Genomic DNA, 19,389 nt, shown 5'->3' on the forward strand with positions numbered 1-19,389 from the left:
TTTGAGGGCCTCTTAGGTCCTGGTCCTGCAATGTCCTCCATGTGGGTGGACCACTCTGCAGGGACCCATTGACTTCAGTGGGGTTCTGTGTGGGTGCAGAGCTCAGTATGTACAGAATTTATTGCAGGATCAAGTGTTAGTCTAAAAACGTAAGTTCTAACGCTGGCCTGAGGTGTTATAAAATATGCTTAACATATTGATATTGTGTGCTTAATGCATATTAATATATGTGGTATCAATAATACATACTGATAGTGATTTTTATATATACACATTTAAAAATCCTATCGGTATGTATTATTGATACCACACATACTAATATGCATTAAGCACATAATAGCAAAATAACATTACATTGTACATATATTTCTAGCAGTTACATGGCTAATTCAGGCCATAGTTAATTGAGACTATTCAGCAGTTACATAACTAATTCAGGCCACTCAAGCCAAATACTGTGTGCTTAATGTAGATTAATATATGTGGTGTCAATAATACATACTGATGATGTGATTTTATATGCATATAAAATCACATCACTATATATATGTACATAAAATCACATCAGCAATATGTATTATTGATACCACATTAATATGCATTAAGTGCACAATATCAAAATAATATGTGCATATATATTTCTAGCTGTTACATAGCCTGAATTAGCCTATGTCTTTTTATATCCCATGATGCTTCACAAAGCTGAAGTTCAGCTCTGGCATTAGAAAATAAGAAACTTGTCAAAAGGCAAAATAGCTTAATGTTCTACCCAGATATAAGCTGAGGAGAAACCTTCATGGACTGTACCTCAAATGTTAGTATCCAAAACAAAGATAAGGAAGGAGCAGAACAAGAAATTAAGGAACTGGGCCAAACTGGTGGACTGGATTTTAGTGACGGGTAAAGCATTTCATAATTTGTAAAATTGTCCGTCCTATAAATACTCCTAGCTAAAATGTGTAACTTTGGGAGCACACCTTCTATGCAAGGTGAATGTAACAACTGTGCACAAGACAACTTCCTGGAAATCGGTATCATATTGAACCTTTCCTCCTGTACTATATTATTATTGACTTTTAGCAGTAATCCTGACATTGGTTTTTAGGCTCTTGAATGTATTTCATACGAAACCAAAGTGTGGTCAAGCAATTGACTATACAGTTTATCAACAGAGACATGGGATAGTCATGCAGGAGATCAGATTTCTGGGCCAGACCAATAGTCCTAAGCACAGAAACTAGGCCTATGGTACAGTGCACACAGCCTTCAAAGGGGATGATCATTAATGCTCTGTTTATTCAATTTTCACCTCTAGTCAGCCTGTGTACAGTAGTACTTCTGGGGGAATTCTGTGCCATTGCACATGCACAGAATTCATGTCTGGTGCAGAATGTTTTTTCTGCAGAAAATACATTCTGCCCAAGAAGTGCTTGCGCGGTGGCACAGAATTCCCCCAGGAGTATAAGTTCTTCACAGCACAGTCGAGCCAGGATAGAACAGGCAGAGTAGGGCACACAGGGCTGCTGGGGGTGTGTGTGTGTGTCACAGACTGGGGTTCAGAATGGTTAGTGCAGGGGACAGACTGGTGCAGATTCAGGAGCTAGTGGGATAACACCATTGAGCCAGAGGCTGAATGGGAATGGGGGGTGCAAGGTCACATGAGGGTGGGAGCGGGTGGGCTGCAAGGACACATGGGGATGGGGGGCGGCATACAGACAGGGGCAGATGTGCCTGACTCAATGGGAGAGGCTTGGGATCAGCCAGGGTCTGCATGGGGGAGGCTCCCAAACTTCCTAACAATCTCTTCTCCTCCTCCCTTCCCCCCCCCCCCCCCCCGAAAAAAAAGAAACTTCCATACTTCTCCCAGCCACACCCAACAACCCTTCAGGTTCACTCCAGGCTCCTTCCCTCTCCCTCAGCTCCTCTGTTACCCCTCACTCCCCCAAGCTTTTGCATTGCTTCTGATGGGTGCAGGAAATATGTTTCTGTATTGTAACTTAAATGAATTACTCAAAGTTCTGTATTAATATGCCTAGTAAGGAATCTATTTGTAAAAAAAAATTACTAGAATCTTTTTTAGTCTGTATTGTTGCTAACAAGTATTTTGAAATAAATTACCAAAATAATTGAAACTGGCTTGATTATATTGTTGTTTTGCCAAATATGCAGAATTTTGCTGAATTTTTAATTTTTGTATGCAAAATTCCCCCAGGAGTAACAGTAGGGAGCCAGACGTTCTTTTCAATCACAGGGAAAACAGCAGGATAGCAGCATTCTGAAAGGGGCGTGGGGGCGCGCAGGGGAAGAATTAGCTAGAGAAAGTTTTGAGAAGAAGCCTCCTGAAGTTTCAGCTATCTAGTAAAAGCAAGAGCGGAATAGTCTTGGGAAAACAGGATTGGTTAGCTAAGCACTTGGCAGCAATTGCTTAATAATGGCTTAGAACCATAGACGCATAGGATTGGAAGTGACCCCAAGAGGTCATCTAGTCCATTCTCCTGCCCTGAGACCATAGTCCCTGAAGAGTGTCTAACCTGTTCTTAAAAACCTCCAATGACAGAGATTTCAACCCCCCTTAGTAATTTGTACCAGTGCTTAATTACCCTAACAGTAGGAAGTTTTTTCTAATCTGTAACCTAAGTCTCCCTTGCTGCAGTTTAAGCCCACTACATCTTGTTCTGTCCTCAGTGGTTAAGGAGAACAATTTTTATCACCCTCTTTATAATAATCTTCTATGTATTTGAAGACTGCTATCATGACCCCCTCTCTGGCTTCTCTTCTCCAAACTAAACAAACCCATTATTTCAATATTTGCTCATAGGTCATATTTTCTAGATCTTTAATCATTTTTGTTGCTCTCCTCTGGACTTTCTCCAATTTGTCCACATCTTTCCTGAAGTGTGGTGCCCAAAACTGGACAGACAACTACAGACAAGGCTTTAACACTGCTGAGTAGAGTGGAATAATTACTTTTCATGGCTTGTTTACAACACTGTTAAAACATCCCAGAATGATGTTCACTATTTTATTTTATTTTTTTTAACAGTGTTACATTGTTGACTTACATTTAGTTTGTGATGGCTATAACCCCTGGGCCCTTTTCTCTCTCTAGTACTCCTTCCTATGTCATTTCCCATTTTTGTATTTGTGTAATTAATTATTCCTTCCTAAGTGAAGTACTTTGCATTTGTCCTTATTGAATTTCATCCTATTTATTTCAGACGATTTTTCTAATTTTATCAAGATCATTTTGAATTCTAGTCCTGTCTTCCAAAGCGATCGTAACCCCTCCTAGCTTGGTATTGTCTGCAAACTTTATAAATGTACTCTCCATGTCATTACCCAGATCATTTGTGAATATATTGAATAGAACTGAGGACAATATAAAATACTACCTGTAGGCCCTGGTAATCACAGTAGGGTTTATAGTTTCATACGCAAGTTTAGCAGGGAGATTTCACTTGAATACTGAAGTATTCAAAAATATCCCAGTGAAGTGTTAATCACTACTGAACATTCCTGAAGGTTAAATATCTCCACAGATAAAATGTAAGCTCTGTACCTTCCCAGGCAATAGATGGTTGTAATAATTTCATTATCAAGAAACTCACAAATTACCCTTGGAAAGAACAGAACAGGCATTTTAAAATGAACTTTTCTGTGTAAAGGCTTAGTAACGTCATTAAAAACTGAAGGACACTTCATTCCTCTAGAGTTATGTTGTGGACATTTTCTTAAACTCCTCTTACAACATGATTTTCTGAATTTTCCTTTAACCCTTTTATTATAACTCTCTGTGTTATAAAGGGATAATTACAGGTAGGGACCATAATTCAACCTTCAGCTAGGTGCACAGTGTGTACAGATAAATGTTTAATAGGAAGTAACAGGACTACTAACTGCCAACTCCTGCATGGGTAGCAGATAGTCAAGTCAGTTCTTGGTGCAGTAAATCACCTTTGTAGACCAGTAGTTGACAGTCAAGCACATGTGCCATGGTAAGTGATGTTGCCTTATTATATATGGGTAGGAACCTACAAAGTTTTGTGTAGGTCTGTAATACTCCCCCCTGGAGGCTGAGATTGGTTTGTGTGGATGTTTTAAAGTTGCCAGCTGTGGGTTTTTTAATCTGTTGAGTATTGGACCTGCAGAAGTGCATCTTTCCTCACATTTTCTGTAAGTAGGACTTAAGGAGTAGCATTACAGACAGCGTACATTTCACTCTTGTGAAATAGGCTGTGACATGCAAGACAATAAAAAGACTTTTTACTCATGGCACCAAGGATCTCAAAGCAGTTGAGCCTCAAAATAGGTAGTTAAATTTACTGGAGGGTAAACCTGAGGCAGGAAGTGTTAAATGACTTGCCCACATTCATCTATTCTGTTAATGATGGTGACAGAAGAGAAACTGAGAATTCTGGGTCCCATCCACCATAATCAGGTATTCTGATCCTCCTCGCACAGCCCAGTTAAAGGGGCCTTAAAGGGGAAAACTACAGGGGTACTGAAGGTAAGAGACTCTTCACCCTTCTCCCTTCCCAAAACAGGAGGCAGGGCTAGAAGAACATGCAGACTTGCTGTAGCTGAAATAATAGCCCCTAAGGTGTAGTTGAAGATACAGCGTGTTTGTGGACCCAGTAGTCATTCAGCTGGAACTGCCCACAAACCATCTCTTCCTTCCCCACAAGCTCCTTTGGAGTGAGTATGTCTAGGATGCTGCACAGTTTCAAGAAGGCTGCTAAGTTCCACTGCATCTCCTCTCAGAAACCCCTGTCCTGCATGTACAGTAGAAATACAGCACTTACATGGCAGGTTAATGGCTGCCAGATTTTGCTCTCTAATTTCACTGGGTGTAACTCTGGAGTAACACCATTGACTCAGTGGAATTCCTCTAGATTTATGCCCGTGTAATGCAGAGAAAACTGGCGCTGTGTCTCAGGATTGGTCCTTTTGTCTCCCCCTGACCTGCTAATAACAGGCAATAACTACTATCTCAATTGTCATATTGGGCAATCCAAACAAGTAAACTGCTGCCAGTTTAAAAATCTATTTGTAATACTTATTAGTGGACTAGTGTTAATTATCTGTTTTTTAAACTATTAACACTAAATACTGGAAACATTGTGGTGCACTGACTTTTGAGCATCCTGAGAGGTTAATAACAAATAGCAGTAACTTACGGCTAACCTGTTCCCAGATGCTACAAATGTAGGATGAGCTTAATTAACTTTAAGTGGGAATAGAGATGTTTCTGCTCTTAATTTACTGTGCTGTAATTACTTGCCTTCCACACAATCTGCTGTGATTGGCAGGGTCTACACCAAATAATTGTTGCAGTTAACACAGAGTTAGACTTGGTCTGTCAGAATAGGTCTATCCTGAAAGTCTGAATGATTGTAGAATTTAAAGAGACAGCAGACAGCCAAACCTACCTCTTGTTACTGTCCAAGGCAAAGAAAGCATTTAATTCAGTAAGTAGTATACAGAATTGATATTCGGTTTAAAATCAAACACTAAGACTTTGTTACATTAACTGTATTTAAATGCCTTTGTTACCTCTGCTGCAGGATAAGGAATTGCCATTCATAGTGACTACAAATGAAATGGTTTATTCTTGATACACACCAGTTTTTATTCATTCCGAACAGGAAAATTGTCAGGTATTAATTTTGCTTATTTATTTAAATTAGAATGGGTTCCACTGAAATCAATGGCAACTCGCCCTTTAGTAAGTATTCCAAAACCTGAAACAATTGATTTCTGAAACCAATTAGGATTGCTAAATGGCAAACCATATACTTCGCTATGGTGTTATCTACAAAAACAAGCACTTAACAGCAAGGACATTGCTAATTAAGGTATCATAAATCTTATACCGCCCACATAATAAACACACACATTTACGCAGTATAAAGAAATGCATGTTTTATCTCAATACAACAATCTTAACTATGGCGCATGGGTGTTTTTCTTTGTGTTATTTTGTGGAGTGTTTTTTCTTTTTAATCTTGATTTTGCTATTCAAATATTTACTTTTTAGGAGTAGTATTAAGTGTTAAGTATAAGTGTAAGATTACTTAAGTGTTAAGTATAAGTACTTTTTAGGGATAGTATTAAGTATAAATATAGTTCCCAACAAGTTCTGCTATCAGTTGATAAAGTACTTATAACTGCTCTTTCTTGATGATATTTTTTATGTAGTGTAGTAGGAAAAGTGTGTAACACTATTGATTTATGGTAAAATTATGTATGTTTATGGACTTATCATTAACATGCATATATATTCTCTTTCAGTGAGTTTTGTGTTTATATTCCGAAGTTACTGATGAGAGAATAGTACTATTATTTATTTTGTGTCAGTTAAGATTGTGTTGTGATAAAAGATGTATTTAATGTATACTTGATAAGAATGTGTTTGTTATGTGGGCAGTGTAAGATTTAGGATCCTTCATTAGGAATGTCCATGCTTTTTAAGTGTTTGTATTATGAAGATTATGTGATAGTTTAGTATGTAGTAGGTTAGCATCTATAACTTGTTTTGAAATTAAGTTGTTTGGAAATTTTAAAAAACAAAACCTTTGCTTTTTCATTTGTGTAGATAAATGAAAATGCAGCTTTTAAATTAATGGGGTGGATGAGTCACCAGATTATTAAATTAAAGGAATTGAGTGGTAGGTATATCTCCATATATTATCACTATCTCATAGAGTTGGAAGGGACCTTGAAAGGTCATCAAGTCCAGCCCCCTGCCTTCACTAGCAGGACCAAGTACTGATTTTGCTCCAGATCCCCAGGTGGCCCTCTCAAGGATTGAACTCACAACCCTAAGTTTAGCAGGCCAATGCTCAAACCACACCCTGCTTTTTCACCATGTGCCTGACATAATACCATGTCCAGTATGTATCTAAGGACCTGATTCAAAGCTCACTGAAATCTATGGGAAACTTTTCATTGATGTCGGTGGTCTTGGGATTGGGCCCACTATTAGCCAGGCACACTACAGCCTTCTTTCTCTCCAAACTTTGGTAAAAAGAAATAACTATTCAAGTATTGGACCCAAGTCTGAAAGCTAGGTCTCTTGATTTCACAGTGATGGGTTCCTCACGGAGTGCCACCTGGAACTAGGGTACCACTCAGCCTCCTGACCCAACAGCCTGGGCTCCCTCTCACACTGTACTGCAGTGACAAGCTGCAAAGTCCTCCCAGCTCCTCAGGCATGCACCCCCCTCTGGAGTATAAACCCAAAATTATACCGTCTTGCACTGCACAGGGTACTGTACAGCGTAAGCTCATAAAATGTGCCCCCTTCCTCAATGTGGAGAGGAATATGCAACAGCCTTTTGCCCCTGAGTTATGATTCCCACACACTTCACTCCAACTCACTGGTTTAGATAAAGCAAAAACAAGTTTATTAACTACAAAAGATAGATGTTAAGTTGTTATAAGGGGTAGCAAACAGATCAAAGCAGATTACTTGGCAAATAAACAAAAAATCCCAAACTAAGCTTAACATACTAAATAGATTGGATATGAATAGCAGATTCTCACCTTAAGAGATGATATAAGCAGGTTGCAGATTCTTAAGGGGCAAGTTGCACTTGCTTTACAGCTTGGAATCCTCAGGTGTTTCATTCACCTGCTAAAAATCCCCTCCCCCCAGCACTTCCCCCAGTTCAGTCTTTGTTCCTCAGGTGTTTCCAGGAGTCTTATTGTGTGGGTAGCGGGGAACACCAGATGATGTCACTCCCTGCCTTATATAGCTTTTGCATAGGGCGGGAATCTTTTGTTCCCAAAGTTTGGTTCCCAGACCAGTCTGTGGAAAAATATTGATATACCAAGATGGAGCCTAGAGACATATGATCTCATCACATGTCCTTGTAGAGTCATAGCAGCCATTACTTAGAAGCTGTCTGTAGCGTTTTCAGGAAGGCTCAGCAGGTGTGGCATAAGCTACTCCTAAGGACTATTGTTCTTCCTAATGGCCCATTGCCCTGATAGGCCCTTCCCCACCCACTATCTAGACTGACAGCATCTTGTCTAGTGGGCATTACCCACGTGTAACTACATTGGAAGTATAGACACAGTCAATATTTATAATTTCAGAAACAAAAAGGATACATGCATACAAATAGTATAATCATTCAGCAAATCATAACCTTTCCAATGACCCCTCACATGACTTATCTTGCATAAAATACATCATAATTAGGTCATAATCATATAATAATATCACTATGAAGAATATGGGGTACAGTGTCACAGTGACTAACCTACTAGGCCAGAGTATATTTCAGCCAAGTCATAGTACCTTTCTGTCTTTTAGATATTCCACCTGAAAAGATGTATTTAATAAAGATTTTTTTTATTATCTGTAGATCTCAAAGCACCTTACAAGAGTGGATAGCCCAATTTCATAACTGGTTTAACTAACTAAAGAGATTTTGATCAACTCAAGATAAGCTGCAGAGTCTAGCACCTCAGATATGAGGGCTCTGTTTCCAGCTGTACCACAAACTTGCTGTATAACTTTTGGCAAGATACTTAAAGTCAGTTCCTGGAAAATGGACCTGTGTGCAAACCCTGAAGGCCAAGAGAAATGTAGGAGGAATAAATTGATCAGCACCTGGAATTTGCCTTCTCTTTTGAACAGTAGCCCTGACTACTTGGGTGGCCAACCTAGAAAATCTTCTCTTATCAACATGGGTTTTCTTTCCCTCCATTAGCTTTAATGTCAGAAAATACCTATAGTTTACTCCAATAGGAATTTTCATAGGGCTTGTCTTCACTACTGTGCTACATCGGTGCCTCTGCATCAGTGCAGCGATGCTGATGTAGCACGTCTGGTGAAGACACGCTATGTTGACGGGAGAGTGCTCTCCCATCGACATAATTACTCCACTTCAACGAGAGGTGAAAGCTATGTCAGTGGGAGAGCGTTTCACCCCGCCATAGCACAATGTAGACACCACTTTAAGTTGATGTAACTTACATCGCTCAGGGGTGTTTTGTTTTTTTTCATAACCCTGAGCGACATAAGTTACATCAAAGTAAGCGGTAGTGTAGACAAGCCCTTACATTCTTTTTATTCTTCCTGCCCTTGAACGCTGCCTTTTTCATGTGCCAAAGTCAAAAATCTACTCACCTGACATGTTTTTTGGTGTAATGTAATTAAATTTGATGCTCAGAAACATTAGACACCAATCTCAAAAATACTTACCCCATTTAATCAAAATTCTCAAAAAATGTTCTAATTGTCCATGAGACACTTACCCTCAAAAAAGGCAAAGATTTTCCTTTTTCTTGGAATTACAAGGGGGATCAAAATCAGTTTTATAATGGCAATTTTAACTACGGAGAGGCTACCCACTTTCCATAGTAAACTACACCCACTGCAGAAGTAGGATGAGAACCCTGGTTATACAGCTCCAGCAACAAAGGCTTCTGCCACTTGGACAGAAGTAGGTGCTTTATTAGCTATAGAAGGGCTTCATGGTCATTGTAAGTTGCACCCAGTCACTAGAGAACAGCAGACTCACATAAGCCCCTATCCTGCAATTGGATAAGCATGCACAAACTCTTATTGACTGAAGTGATGCTCTTTGTGGGCACAAGGGGCTCTCTGTGCACATCTGATTATAGAATCTGGCCCATAGTTCCTGCTTCCCCTGAAGCCAATGGCAAAAATGAAAACCAAACTTTCTATTGACATCAGTGGGAGCTGGATTGGGCCCCAAAATATCCATCGCAAAAGTAATTTGTAACTTTGCTTAATTACAATATTTTTTTCCAACATGGCTGGTGCACAAACCCCTCATCCCCAGCCTGCTCTCCCAGCCCAGAACCCTGACCCCCTCCTGCACCCCAACCCCTGCCCCAGCTCTGAGCCCCCTCCCACACCCTGAACCCCTCATTCCAACCCTCTGCCCAGCTCTGAGCCCCTCCCACACCCCAAACCCCTCATCCCGTTGGGTCGCAGGCATCAACAATTTTCTTCAACCGCGTCGCCAGAAAAAAAGTTTGAAAACCACTGACCTAAAGTATGGAAGTACTATACCAACTGCAAAACCGAGATACTGAAATAGGTCATTTGCAAAAAAGATACTTTATAGCATCGCACACCCTTGGTTACTCTGCAGTTTACCTGCTATGCTAAGCCTTTTTCTAAAACAAAAATTATTCTTGTTCAGACTTTAGCAGCTTAGGGGACCAAAGTCTTGTTTGCTTTTTATATTCTCATTTTATAGTCATCAATGATAAGTGTATTAGAAAAAAACACATTAGGCTTCTGCAATTTCACATTGTAGGTTTTCCTCTTTTTGCTTAATTTGCTCTGAATAATATTGCTTACAAGAAGAGTTCCAATGTAAGGGTCTGCCTGAGCGCTCCTCCTTGACAGAGCACTTTCAATCCCTCTACCAGGGCAAGAACAGTGTACAGTACTCATTTTTTGGTTTCATTTCCGCTTTTCAACCAGACACACTTGTAGAGAATGCTTCAAGCTACCACTAAAATGATGCCTCCCTGCTGAATTACATCCCCTCTGTAGGGGTGGGTCACAGAGACGTGGAATAGTTATTGGTGGTGATGTAAAAAGCAGAGCTTATGTTGCTCAGTTTTCATTAGCTGTGCTGAAGAGGAAAGAGCAAAGCCTTATGTTTACTACTAAGCTGCATGAATGTGTCATGAAAATCTTGGAGGAATAACTGCTATATGCAATGGCAAGGCCTCAATTTTGTTAAGTGATATATTTCGGAGTCTAGGATACTAAATATTCAACTGTGGATAAAAAGCTTTATAAAAGGAACATTTAAGAGGCTATCTTTTACTTTTCAGTGTAGTGTTGCCTTGTCATGCTTCATTTCAATTTGGCAGCCTCCAGGGAATGGAGGAAGAGATTTCAGTATGATGATTCAGCGCTCCAAGAGGCTTCTCTTCAATCTAGTGTGGACAGATTCTGTGGTAGACTTTGAAGCCTGTATTAAACTCTAGCAAGTCGGCCTGGTTCACCTTTCTGTTTCTCCAGGTTTACGCCAACAGAACAGCCTTGATTTCAAGGGAATCATGTAAATATGCAAGAGTGAAAAAAATCTTGGTTCTGATGCAATCTATGAACATCGTCAAATCTGAAATAATGTGCTTCAGAAGAGAGAGAGACATGAATAATGCTCACCGGCGGACACTTGCAAACAGACAATATTAAATACACAAAAATGATAAGGCCAGATCCTCAGCTGATGTTAATTGGTGCAACTCCATTGATTTCAAAGGAGATATACTGACTTACACCAGTTAAAGATCTGGCCCATAATGAAATGAACGTGGATGGTGGCCATTGTGGTATTAATTACATTTTTCCTGAACATGTTTAAGCTTGTGTTTTCTCCCAACTTTTTTCTTTATCAAGTTTCTGTCCCCTTAGGAACGAATTAGTCATTGTTTAAAACCACACAGTTACCTCCCCCTTATTAAAGCTGAAAGATACAGTGAACAGTGTTTATACTATCTCACTTGACAATCTGTTTAATTTGTTGCCTTGAGCTGATGAAACCTACTCCCCAAGCACAAGCAAGAGAGAAAACATGTAATGTTTCCATGGAAAGGGATTTTCATGAAGGCTGTTACACAGAGCGCGCCTTATGATGCTAAGAAACATATATCCTGGTAGTATATTGCGGTAAACTCCTCCCTCAACATAGATCGAAATCAGAGAGTGTATTAATGAAATGTTTGTTTGGGAGATAGTTTGGATAGGACCAGTTCTCCCCTCCTTTATGCCAGTTTAACTCCTTTGATTTCAATGTAGGTACATTGGAAAAAACAGAGTATAAAAGAGTGGAGAAGCAGGCCCAATGTATGTATGTACCTGCATATATAATCAGCTAGTATTTGGTGGCCTTTGGTGGTGTTTAAATCAGATTTCCTTTTATTATAGGTGGAACCAGTGGCAACACCTATATTAAGGTTGCCTAACAATTTCCATTGTAACACTCTGTTTTCAGTTGCTTATACCTTTGTCAAACTTTAACTACTCGGACTGAAATTTTCCATGCTTGAACTGAGAGAGGCGACTTCCACTGTCCTTGTGAAAATCTGTCTAGATTTGGGCCACACGTAATCCCTGAAAATTGCCATGTGCACGTGCACAGTAGAAATTGTCCTTATTTCACTGAACATTCCAATTGCACTGTGCATGCTCTCAAGCCCCCCTGAGCCTCCTGCAGAGTTTTGAAAAGCCCCACACAAAAGTGGGGGAAAAAATCAGTTTCATAGATACCAAGGCCAGAAGGGACCATTGTGATCATCTAGTTTGACATCCTGTATAACACAGGCTATAGAACTTCCCCAGAATAATTCCTAGAGCAGATCTTTTAGAAAAACATCCAAACTTAATGTAAAAATGTTCAGTGAGGGCGAATCCACCACAACCCTTGGTAAATTGTTCCAGTAGTTAATTCCCCTCCCTGTCAAAAATGTATGCCTTATGTCCAGTCTGAATTTGTCTAGCTTCAGGTTCTAGCCTTGGGTTGTGTTATACCTTTCTCTGTTAGAGTGAAGAGCCCATTATTAAATATTTGTTCCCCAAAATAGTGTGGGATCTAGTAATTGAGGACAGATTTATGCTCTGCTCTTTGTGCATGTGGCACAGGGCCAGATCTACAGCTGGTGTCAATCAATGTAAACCTCAATGGAACTGCAGCGATTTATACTTGCTGAGGATCTGGCCCTGTATCATAGGCACGAAGAGCAGAGCCATAAATCTGGCATTACCTAACTTTTGATGCTTGACTTTGCAATCTTAATAGCCTTCTTTTACCATATTATTTTGGAATATAATTGTTTCTACTTCATACTTTTAAAATGTACTGGACTGCTTTATGCCCTTAGATGCATCTGTGCAGCTCTCACTGGTCTCAGTGACACTGGTCTCAGGTTGGAATAACTTTTATATCAAATTTACGCTGGCCTCACTAAAATCCAAATCTACCCTACTGGATCCCCTTTGTTGCAACTGAAGCCTAATGATTGCCACGGGTTGGTCTTTTGCATACATTAAAGAGATGCAGAATCTTTTAAGTATTTTGCCACAGCTCAAAACGCAGAGCTCCTACACATGCCAGAGTCTAATGATCTCTACTCCAGATTCATAATGCTATAACTGAGACCAGTAGTAAGCTGAGTGGTACTCAGCAATACAAAAAGAAGTGTTCTCATAGAGTATGCCCAACCCATTAACAAAGATCCCAAACTCAACTTCCTAATTCCAATAGGATTAAATGAAAGATCGTGGTAGATAAGTGAGTCACTTCTGGGAAGAACTTAGTATTTCTAGATATACCTGTTCCCTATAGTGTAATTTTTTAAAAAATCATGGCAAACTTCCCAGATCCAGACCAGATCCACTTATTTTGTTCTTCTTAAACATTCTAAGCATGCAAAAACCTTTTCTTCTTTGCCTTATGTCCCCAAATCTCAGGAAAAATTGTACAGTCAGCAAATTAAGGGCCAGATCCTGCCCTCAGATATGCATACACTGACTACAATGTAATGAGAGTTGGACCCAGATGGTCACACAATGAGAGTGGGGGACAGAACCTTGCAATGCCCACTTCCTGTTGCTTGCTCTAACCACGAAACCACACTGAACCAAGCAAGGTTGTGGACACCAGGCATGTTTTCCTTCCAATATATCCCACTATAGGCTCAGTCCTGGCATCCTTACAAAGGCAAAAAGTCCCATTCACTTCCATGGGAGTTTTAGGTACAAAGGGAAGATAAGAACAGGTCTTACATTATCCACCAGGGGCTCGTCTCTGCAATGCAATAGGGTGCCAACGTGACAAAAATTTAAATGGGAACCTCTGTATTTAGATTTGCTACAGCGTATGCTACAAAAATAAATATTAATACCGAGAGCAAATGCTTAACGAAGCACTTCCCCAATCAAAGGTACCATGTGGTAATGTTGGGCGCTTTGTTATTCAGGACTCCATGCTGTGTCTTTTTCCAATACAATTTCCCAACAGGACAAATCTATCATTGGTAGCATCACCGGAAGCTACAGTGTAGACAGGCTTCTGGCATTTTAACCATGTCGTCTCCCCTTGCTCAGAACAGGTGTAGACCGTACAGTGGTTAAAATGGCAGCAGCTGCCAATGCCTCATCTACACTAGAACTCCCACGAGAGGTAGCACTAGTTGGACCTTTTCAGGAAGGAAGGCTACGATAGACAAGGCCTTTTAGTTCCATCTTGGATCAGCTCTCCTTATTTCTGGCTCTGTTAGACATTCTATTTCCAAGCCTCAGTCTATTTATATTTCTCTACCACTGGGTGGCAGCAAAGGAACACTGAAAATTCAGTAGCCAACAGTGAGGCCTTATGCATTTTTAAAGCATTAAAAGAGATTCTCTTTTAAAAATAGAGGGAGTTAAAAATACAAAACTATTACGTGCATAGGGTAGGTGAGATCCCTACCGCTACCTTTCCCACCTACTAGGTAGTCATAATTGCAAATCCAACTTCTTTACCAAATTCTTTCTTTTTAACAAGGCCACGGTTATTGTAGTAGACAGTACTATGGCTGGTAAACTTCAGCAGATTTTAGCAGCTTTTATGAGCAAACAGTTATACACCTCTACCTCGATATAACGCTGTCCTCGGGAGCCAAAAAATCTTACCGCGTTATAGGTGAAACCGCGTTATATCAAACTTGCTTTCATCCACCGGAGTGTGCAGCCCCGCCCCCCCGGAGCACTGCTTTACCGTGTTATATCCGAATTCGTGTTATATCGGGTTGCGTTATATCGAGGTAGGGGTGTATTTCCATATGCTCTGCTTACTTTCTCTCCAATGTCTGAGAGGCTTTAAAAATGTGTATGTGTTGGTATCTAATCAGCGCATAGTTTGAAGGTAATACATTGATTGGTAAATTCATCTGAGATCATGGGTCTGTTTCTCCCCTCACCTACACCAGTTTTATGCCAGTTCAATGCTATTGACTGGATTTGCTCTTAACCTACATTGGTGTAAGTGAGAAGAGGATCAGGCCCTATCTGTTCATTCATTTTTACTCCTTCACTTGGTGTTCTATTTGACCAGACATAAACACTAGCAAAAATGCAGAATTTCCCTGCTACAGACTTTGAGACCTTAGATCCTCAGCTGGTGTAAATTGGCGTAGTTCCATTGACTTCATGGAGATGTAACATGTTACTTCATGGAGTAACATCAGCTGAGGATCTTGCCCTGTTTGTGGGGGTGCATGAGAGGAAAACAGTCAAGCACCAAATCCCGAGCTAGTATAAACTGTTATAGCTCTGCTAAGGTCAACGGAGAGACACTGATTTATAACAGCTGAGGATCTGGCCCCAAATGTCTCCAGGCCTCTGTTTCTCTTCCTACCTCTGTCCTGAGGATGTAGATGGCAAGCTGTTCAGAACAGGTGCTGTCTCTTACTCTGTGTTTGAACAGTGCCTAGTGCAACAGAGCCCACTCATGGCGAGAGCCTCTAGGCACTGATATATTAATTATTATTTATTTTGATTATTACTTGTATAGGACCATGGGTGCACTTGGCATTTAACAAACAGCTAGTCCTGACCTGAGGAACTTACATTCTAAGGCTCAAATTCTGCTTTCATGTATACCACTGTAAATCTAAAATAGCTCCTTTGATCCCAGTGGATTTATTCCAGGTTTACACTGGCATAAATGTGAATAGATTCTTGGCCTCAGTTAAGCCCTGTTTTAAGGGCTTCTCTGGAACGTAGGCCTGCGGGTCTGATTCTGCTCTCAGCTACCCTGGTGTAAATCAGGAGTGACTCCACTGAAATCAGTGGAATTATGCTATTGTGAAACCTATGTGGGGAGGAGAATCAGGCCCTATTTTGTGTCCTACCCTGCATTCCTTGTGCACCCAAAACTCCCAGTGACTTCAGTAGGTGTGGAAGGAATGCAGGGTCAAGTCCTTTATTTTTCAGAGGCACAGTCCATTGACAAATGCAGTCAGATGACTATCGGTGATTTTATCCCCTCAGATTTTCAGTAGAATGAGTCATTCATATAAAGTTACAATGGCTTAGTTCCAAGCCAAGTACCCTATTATAATGCAACTCCTCAAAGTGAAAATGCAAAATACTCAGCTCCCAAAGACAACCCAACAGAGACTGAACTCTGGTTTCCGGTCTCTCCAGTGGGAATCTCAGCACCTTTTGGAAAAATCTAAGGGACAAAATAGGTTATTATGCACACACAATTTTTTATTCTATTTCATTCTCAGTTTTTAGATAGAATACGTTACTGACTTTTTCTTTTCCTTCCCCTTTTCTGTTAACTCCTATGGTGCTCAGATACCACAGTGATGGGAGAAGTGTCCGAACCAGAATAGAAGAGAGAAGTGAATTTAGAATATAGGAGAGAATAGAATAGAAGGGCTGCTTCTCCTGCTCCAGTTGAAGTCAATGTGAGTTTTGCCATTGGCTTATATAATTCATTCATTCCCCTATGTATTCATTCTAGACTTGCCTTCTGGTGCGAGATGACATTCTGAACACACAAGGCAATGGGCAGAATCTTAGAACTGGAAGGGACCTCGAGAGGTCATCTAGTCCAGTCCCCTGCACTCAAGGCAGGACTAAGTATTATAAAGCTACAGGAGCATGAAGCTACTGTAAACAGTACTTTCCCATTCTATGAGATATTGCACAAGGGTTCTGAAAGTGCAATGAGAGGATTTTCCTTGTTCCCACTGAGGGCCTCAGCAAAGTTTCCATTGACTTTGATGGGTGCACGCTTGCAGTGATGTTAATTTCAAAATCTTCCTGTTCTCTGGACCGGAGTCTCTTCTTTGAACATAGACCCTTGTGTGTGACAGCTCAGCATTCTGCTTGATGGGATTTTTGGCTGGTGGAAGCTAAAGTTGTTGGCCCTTCCCATGTCAATGGAAAGATTCCTATTGACTTCAGTGTGGGTTGGATTGGGCCCATTGTCATAAATGATTGGAAGTAAGGGGCCTTACAAAGCAGATGTTTCTCATGAGGGAAACAGCCAAAGGGGGATAGCAGTTTACCTTTCCATGAGTGTTGCAAAGTGAGACATACAAACATTATCTACAGGTGCAGAAACCTGGAACCCACATCTGAAACTACAGCAATCAGTCCTCTTGGGCTTGGCTTTCAGCCAGTGGCATATGCTGCAAAGAAAACAGAAGGGGGGGGCAAAGAAAAATTAATTATTTTGTACTTTATTTCCCTTAGAACAAGTAGGCCTGGATCCTGTACGAGATTCCCCTGAGTTAGACCCCTTGATCTGTAGGGAACCCCATTGACTCCCCGTGGGCACGGTTGTCCACCTGGATGGAGCAGCTTGCAGGACTGGAGCCTTATTTTGTCTTTTCTTACCCCAAAGTGTCCATTGTTACTACTGCTGTCCACAAAGGATTTGTATGGAGCTATTGCAGAACAAAAAGAGTTTATTAAATTAAATCTGTTGAGGACAGACTGGCAGCAAAAGTTGAAGTTCTATCATTTTGATTATAGGTTTATTATGTCTTGATGATGGATGAGTGGAGGAAATTTACAAATTTTTCACAATGACACAAGGTTAGTTTGCTGGTTGTGGCTAAATATAATTTTCTGGCTGTCTTTATTGATTATGGAGATAAGTCCTTTAAGATTTAGGCCAGATCTTCAGCTGGTATATATCAGCGTCTCCCTCTTGACTTTGGTAGAGCTATGCTGATGTACGCTAGCTGAGTATATGACCCTTAGCATTTAATGTTTCGTCACAGATATGATATTTTTATGGCTATTCTAGGTTTTACAGCACGTAATTTAGAAATGTCACTTAAAAAAGACAAGCACTTAAATCCCCAGGAAGCTTAAATCATCTCATCAAAATAAACAGAACATCTTGCTGAATTATGCAGTACATTCAAGATTGTTTGACACGTGCATCATGTCATATGCTAATGGGACCCATGCAATCTGAAAAAAAAGATGGCAGATCTGCCATTGTAAGTGGGAATACAGTAGATGCCAGATGTGGTTTATTTGCCATTGGGACCTTGTCTAGACTAGGATTTTAGGGTTTGTTTTTAGAATATGTTATGTAATGCTTGCTAAAGGTCTAGCGTAAACAAAGCAGGGTGTAGACTTTGAAATGGGTTAAGCTGTTTGAGTTAAAACCTAGGTTCCCCACTAGGGTTTAACTCGACCAGTGTGGAACGTGTCAAAGGCTCACTGCCTTGTCTATACTAGGCTTTAAAAAGTGTTAGGGTTTGTCTACACTACAGAGCCTTTGCTGATTCAGCTATGCCAGCAAAGCCCCCTAGTGGAGGAACAGCGTATGCTGGCAAAAGGAGTTCTGGCATAGCTACAGCGCTTCCCTGAATGACTTCAGCTATGCCAACAAAAGCACGCTTCTGTTGGTATGGTTGTGTCCACACCAGGAGTTTTGCTGGGAAAGGTATGTCACTTTGGGGTGTTATTTCCCCCCCCACACTCCTAGCCAACATAGCTATGCTGGTAAAACTTTGTAGTGTAGAGCAAGCATTAGTGTAACCCACTGGGCAGTGTGTGTTATGGCCCCCCCTCTGTGTCTGATCAACAGATGATATGTGTCAGTCACAGTTCTAGCTAGAGAGTTTTAGCTCAAGCTGTAACAGCTCATTCTTTTAGCTCTGGAGATCCTCCATTCACTCACTGGCATATTGGCCAGCATAGTGGCTAACATATTCTAACCACACACCTTTATATCTTAGTTTAGACAAGGTCTGCAATGTAAGAATTGCTTCTGAGGGCCTCAGAACTCATGTATCTCTCCATGATGTCCCAGGGATGCAGGTTCTATAAGCATTTTTGGGGGTAGAATCTAAGTATCTGATTCTATGGGACACTGAGCGCGTCTTGAGAGGTGCTGAGTGCCTGCAATTTTCCGTGAAGTCAACGGGAGCTGATAATGCTCAGTGTCTTGCAGGAGGCACACAGCACCTTTCCAGATCAGGCCCTCACTGCTTGCAGGCAGTGCAGAGCTGGGATCCTTACATGGAGGTTGGCTGTGGGGTCACAGATTCTGTGTCTGGAGACAAGTGGTGAAAACCATACTGGAAAGGAATGTGCTGTGCTTTGACTTACTGGTTGGAATCTATGCTGGAAGCCAGACCAAAGCGTGCTTTGGTTGTCCTATCGCTCTGAGGCAGGCAGTAGAAGAGACCAAAGATAAAGAAAAGGGTTTCCTGAAGATTCTCAGTCCCGTCATTGCTGAAGGACTGAAAGGGTGAGAGTTCAGATATCACCCTACCTACAGGAAGTCATGCCCAGTGGCTGATTGCGGGAAGATCTAGTTCTAGAGGAGGCTGTTGTCAAATCCTCTGGTAGACAAAGTTGCAGAGAAG

This window comes from Chrysemys picta, chromosome 3, assembly GCF_011386835.1.
Source record: "Chrysemys picta bellii isolate R12L10 chromosome 3, ASM1138683v2, whole genome shotgun sequence".
Classification (NCBI taxonomy): Eukaryota; Metazoa; Chordata; order Testudines; family Emydidae; genus Chrysemys; species Chrysemys picta.